Here is a 6,000-nt window from a genome sequence, read left to right as displayed (position 1 = left end):
CCCACAAATATTATCATTTAAATTCTTACAAAATGATGGATATCAAATATCTGAGGTAATTAACCTTTTTAAATATTTATTAGAATTTTTTCTGTAATGTTACTGAATTTATAAGATCTTTAGCAAAGATTTTTGAGCAATTTATTAAAGATAATGTTTCTGTTTACTGCACTTTTTGATAACAGAAGGTAGTGAATTTTAAAGTCATGATTCTTGGCTTCCATGCACTGCTTTTGTACCCTCAATGCAAGGATTTTTTTTTTTTTTTACAGTAACATAGTATTGTCCTGAAAATAAATACAAACTTTATTGCACCATGGGGTATATTTTCATAAGTAGAAAATTTAATTGCAAACATTATCAGGACAATTTAATTTTAAAACCTCTACAGTGTTATTTAAATGCAAGCCATGATGATTTTATTTCTAAATCCTTTGTTGACTTATAACACCCTTTGATACTTTCAAATAGCAATGATGGATCTCTTAAATTTTTATCTACAAACATGTACATCATAAACTTTATACTAGGAAAATGTTCTCCCAGATCGTTTAGGTTTCATTGTATTATAAATTATGCAAACCCTCTGGTTATATTTTCTTCTGTAACTAAATGTTTAAAGTAGAGAGACCAGAGTAAGTGCTGATTACAAATATGTGTTGGTTTGATGATTAAGCACATAAACTTCACAAACCTCATTGAGTAATATACTCAATTTTCTGTAAATACATGCAAGTTTAAATGAAATTATACTGTACATGAAAATATGTGCTGTCTGTTGTGTACAGTATGTGTAAATTCCTTTTCTAGCCACAATAAAAGTGTAAGCCATCAAGAGAAATGTTAAAAAGGTATTGTACTAAAACTTTGCTAATGATCTTTACCCATGATCACCTAACTTTTCTCTTTCTTGGATCTTCTTTTAAAATCACTCTTACAATAGTCTGCTTATATTCAACAGTTTATTTTACTCTGAGTCCTGAAAAAAGTATTTTGATTCATTTTGTAAATACAACTGTAAAAATAAGAGATTTAATGTTGTCTTTTAAATACTCCAATTTTCATTCTAATATGAATGTTGTTATATTGTACTTAGAAACTTGTACCTTTAATATTACATTACCTTTATTAAGTGCATTGAACACATCGATTTTAGATGTGCTTTATGTACTGTTATCCTGTAATAAAAGTTCAGCTTCTAATGGAAACGCATGTCTTACTCTTTTTGATATTAGGATTTTGTTCATTTTCTGCATTGTGTTGTGTGTTAAAATTTATTCCTTGGTGTCTGTACAGAGAGTTACAAAGTTGTTCAAGCTCTAGATGTGTCATGGTGGATTTTGTTGAATAAGTAAAACTCTATAAAGTTTGTCAGTATTGAACCCTTTGACACACATATGCATATTAAATAATCTGGGTGCACATGTCCTTACCCCACAAAATTGTTTGGTACATGCAGACTCAAGAGTAACAACATCAAGAAGTGGCTTGTGCCCACGAAAGCTCATGATACCATCTACATGTTTTGTTACTTTAAGATGCTGCAAGACTATTAATTGTTTTTTAAGTTTTTTCCAGTTACAGACTAACTCTACTACCCCTCTGAAACATCAAGAATGTTAGCAGTGTGAGAGTGTACATATGTGATGATTGGAATCCAAGTGTCTGCTGTCCTTAGAACCACACTAGCATGTAGTCATGGATAGTCTGTCCATGTTCAATTAGGGATGTTAAATATCGGTTAATTGAATAATCAAGTAACCTCATGACATTTTATTGGTTAGTCCCTGAGGGTGGGCTGGCCGCAACTGTATCAGAGGTAGCAGCGCGCAGAGCCAAGCGAGAGCTGGTCCGCAAGGGGAACCAGTTTAAAAACCACCACCCCTCACAGACCGACTGCATGTTGCCCTGTGCTGCTGCTTCTGAGAAGGTGGTAGCAGTCCCTGTCTGGAGGGAGGGGGCGCAGGATCTGAGCTCCCAGACACAGCGTGAGCCAAGTCTGAGCCAGGCTGCCTGCCTTCCCAGATCTTAATACACTTTAAATGCAGAGCTGCAGCAGGGATAGGTCCTGAACCTGTCTCAAGCCAGGACTGAGCCAGGCTTCTGGCCAGCCTGCTAAAAAATTTACTGGCAGGGAGAGAGGGAGAGGGAAATGCATGTAGTCAATAGTATTAACCTATACACTTTTTCTTATCAGGTAATCGACTATACTGTTACAGCTCTAGTTCAAATATGTGGATATGGCATTGTGAAGAAGCCAGCACTTCTGCCTATGCACCATATTTATATACGTAAAATAATGTAACATTATTTAAGAACTGAACAGTTGGGAATACCTTGATTACTGTTTCCTCTACAAGTTTAACTTAGCCCCTTGTGCATATCCATTATGATACCGTCTTTAATTACATTATCACATACTTAATTTTCCTCAGAAGCCTCCATTCAACATAGAGGATGGACACTATTCATTATTTAGTTTTCTCCTTGTTTAATGTGTGGCCCATGCCTTTTTTTACTGCACACTATCCATACTAAAGATGTTAAATATCAGTTCATTTATTAGTCAAGTAGTTGATGGAAATTCCCTCGACTAGTCGATAGGCACTTCCGCATTCCTCCTTGAAATGTACAAGAGCCCCTTTGAACACCACCTTGGCGTTTCAAAGCAGCAGTGCCACACAGCTGATCCCAGGCTCCGTGCAGTGCTGCCTCTTTGATGTACCCGTCTCGTCTCCCCTCCCCCCCCCCAAGCCTCTATCAGATAAGCATTTGCTTATCAGATAGTCGACTAGTCCTTAACATCTTTAATCCATACTATGCTCTGAAGACAATTTTTAATATCCTTATTTTATTTTTATAGGCTTTTCTATACAATCTGAGTACTTCAAAATGTGTGCGTGCATTTATTTCACAACACTGCTATGAGGTGAGAGGCTATTATCCTCATTTTACACTTATAGAACCACAGCACAAGAGATTAAAAAAAAACATCTACAGGTTTAATCTCTCAAAACCAGAACTCTCTGGTCCAGCAACAGCTGAGGTCCATCACAAATGTTCCATGATCAGAGAGCCCTGGTGGCCAGGAGTTTGGCAGCAGGAACACTAGGGCTGGACAGCAGGGCCATTTTTCCAGCAACTATATCTGACAGTGGAGCGAGGCTGGTATCTGGCAGCTCTACTTGGTTGGCAGTAGGGGGTTGGTACCCTGGCCGGGCCACTGGCACCAGCAGCCTAGTCAGAGCCAGGAGCTTTACTACATAACTCCAATTCACCCACAGAGCAATGCCATTCTGCGCATTGAATGGGCACGAGTCCAATGGGGAAAATAGTACGTGATCCTGGAATCATAGACTGTGCTAATGAACTCTCACTGAGGTTCCTGAACTCTACTAAAATAGATGGAAGCTAGGAGCATAAACACGTGTGAAGATCTGGGCCAAGGGTTGCAAACCGTTAAAAGGGGAAGTAGCTGGCCATCTTTCCTTCCACTAGGCCCAAGACTGAAATAACAGGCTGGTTCAAGTTGAAAGTGCTGTGTCTTTACAGAACTTTGTATGGAAAGCTTTGACTAGTGAGGTATTTGTTCTAGCCACTGCGATTAGTGCGATTCATGAGAATCCAGCTCAATCAAAATTCATGTTCTAATGAAATCACTACAGAAAGGAACTGATGTAAATCAGGGCTTTTGAAATTAAAAAAAAATATTATGGAAGATTTGGACAGGATTGAAATTGTAAAAGGATTTCTGATTTCTACCTTAGAGAATAAATGGGTCAGTCCCAAAATTTCTGTTGGCCACCTTCATGCTCCATTCTACTCTGTAGTCCTTCCTCTCACAGGATCCCTTATTCCATTATTATTTTTATTACTATATTTAATCTTTATTATGGTAGTGCATAGGACCAACCAAGAATGGTGGGCCAGTCCACTAAGCACTGGACAGATAGTAAACAGTCCTTGCCCTGAAGAGTTTACCATCTATATAGAAAAGACATAGGAAAGGCAGGGCAAGAGATAACATACCTGCAGAATGAACAATGTGATAGCAAATACGTTCCATTGTGTTACTAGATTTGCCCAATACTCTGGGGTATGCTCATTTATCAGGGTTACTCTTATGGGACTGGGGAAAGGTTAACCATTCTATCAGTGTGCTGTTTTTGCTTACTTGTGCTCTCATATAGAGCTGAATTCTCCCTGCTGCCAATTCCCCCTCCCAATGGAGCTCTCCTGCAGGAGCTCTCCTGTAGGTTCCTCACGATGGGGTTCTTACCACCTTAGCAATACCACAGACACTCACACCCACTAATCAGAGCACGTTGGAGAGGACTGGGTACTCAGAACTCACAAGCTGACCCCCTCATATGTCCCTGGACTCGGCTGGCTGGGTTTCACAGCAATGCCACCCTGCACCCTCATGTGCCTTTGGACTCCATGGGCTGGATTAAACAGCACTTTAAGCTGCCATCCTCATAAGCCCCCAGGTTCAGCACCCTCTATCCCCACTTTCACGCTACAGTCATTCACTGGTAAACCACACGATGAGCAAACCCCACAGTATTTTGGGCACTACAGGGATCTTTAGCTTGGGTAAAGAAGCGTTGTTGCAAAGCAAATGGGGAAGCCAAACAACACCTCTTAAGGAAGAGTGAGCAAAAGAGAAAGAGAGAGAAGCAACCAGCTTAACAATGAAAGTTATTTATTTCTGAATAGCGAATTGATATCAAAGTTACAATAATAAATCTGTATTGAAACAGATTACAAATGTTAGCTAACCATATAACAGTTTACATAGGGCAGGGTCAGGAGGCTATGTTGAGATAGTTGATGGGAGGGAGAGAGAGAGAGAGACCTCACCACTCCACGGAGCTTGTACTGATCGGGGTTCCCAGATGATGATGGTAGCCAGGGGTCCAGAGGGCAGGAGACAAGCAGAACAGAGCCCCCAGCACGATCAGACAGAAGATGAAGAAGTCTCAATAGAACTGATGCAGTTTAAGTCCAGGTATCAGAACAGTTTTTCTTGCGGCAAGGATAGGAGTTTTTATAGAGATAGTTCAAAGAGAAAGAGGAGAGACCATAGAGACTGATCACCCCTGGTTATGGGTGATGTTCCTTGAACGAGCTCACAATGCAAGTAGGCAGTTTCAGTATTTTAGATGTCAATAGGATCGTTACTAGGTCTGATAATGACTAATTTGGGTGTGAGCAGGCCTGGATTCATTAGCATCTGGAGCAGGGATTTCCTATCAGGCAGTGCTTCTCTGCTTTCAGTGTCCCATAGTTCACTGCAGTTCCTGCCTTGGAAGAGCTGCTCTCCATTCTATATGCTAATGAGATGTCCCTCTGTTCCATCTTTAATGCAAATGAGGCAGGGGCGTTTCCTTAATTGTATCACCCCTGTCTGAAGCAGTTTAGGTGTGTCTTCCCCAGCCTTTTCATTGCTTTGTCTGATTCCAGCAAAGGCTGGGGGAGGGGGGGAGAGATGGTTTTCCATGAATGTCACTCCATGGCTTCCAAAAGCACAGGGCTGGTAGGTAACAATTGTTTCATGTTTGTGTAGATTTAGTTAGGCAGAGATAAGCTGGATAGTAAGGTGAGAGGGGACACTGAATAAGAGGCAGAAGGGAAGATAAGAGAGGCAGATACAGTGAGGGTTGCCAGATGGTTTAACCAAAAATACCAAACACCCCACCTCCTCCAAAAAAAAGGGGGGGGGAATTCTGTTAAGGAAAAAAAAAAGGGACCCCAGCAGTTCTTAAGCAAAAACATAAAATAATAAAATAAAACAGCATGACCCTTTTAAGTGCATGCAGAGTCAGAATTGGGATAGGAAGAAGAGAGGTTGAGCACTAAGGCATTACTTCCCCTTGCTCAGGTTTTCAGGCTTTTTGCAGGTGGCCCTCTTGGTTTCTTGGTCAAGCCAGAAGGGCCCTTCTCTGCGGAACCAGGTGGTCCAGGGGGACTGGGCCCAGTTGCTGAGTGTGTTGCAGG

Source organism: Pelodiscus sinensis, chromosome 14 (genome assembly GCF_052426305.1).
Source record: "Pelodiscus sinensis isolate ZL-2025 chromosome 14, ASM5242630v1, whole genome shotgun sequence".
NCBI lineage: Eukaryota > Metazoa > Chordata > Testudines > Trionychidae > Pelodiscus > Pelodiscus sinensis.
Note: the sequence above shows the minus strand (reverse complement) of the source record.